The sequence below is a fragment of the Belonocnema kinseyi genome, chromosome 9 (genome assembly GCF_010883055.1).
Source record: "Belonocnema kinseyi isolate 2016_QV_RU_SX_M_011 chromosome 9, B_treatae_v1, whole genome shotgun sequence".
Lineage (NCBI taxonomy): Eukaryota > Metazoa > Arthropoda > Insecta > Hymenoptera > Cynipidae > Belonocnema > Belonocnema kinseyi.
In genome coordinates, this window is record NC_046665.1 from 41,123,365 (window position 1) to 41,123,616 (window position 252).

Here is a 252-nt window from a genome sequence, read left to right on the forward strand (position 1 = left end):
CCGATTTGTTGTAGACATTTTTTACACAATTGAACTACACTTGTCGTTTTACACTTGTTGTTATTAGTAGTTGGAAGCTTACTGATTTTTGAATTTGAAGATTCATGCAAACCATTCTTTTCACTGATTTCATTCGATAGATTGCGCAGTGAACCACTTTTTATAATAGTTTTGGTGTGACTCTGACTTCTAGCTGTCAAGCATATGTAACACTTACATTCATTGCAATCATTCGACCTTGTAACTGTAGGT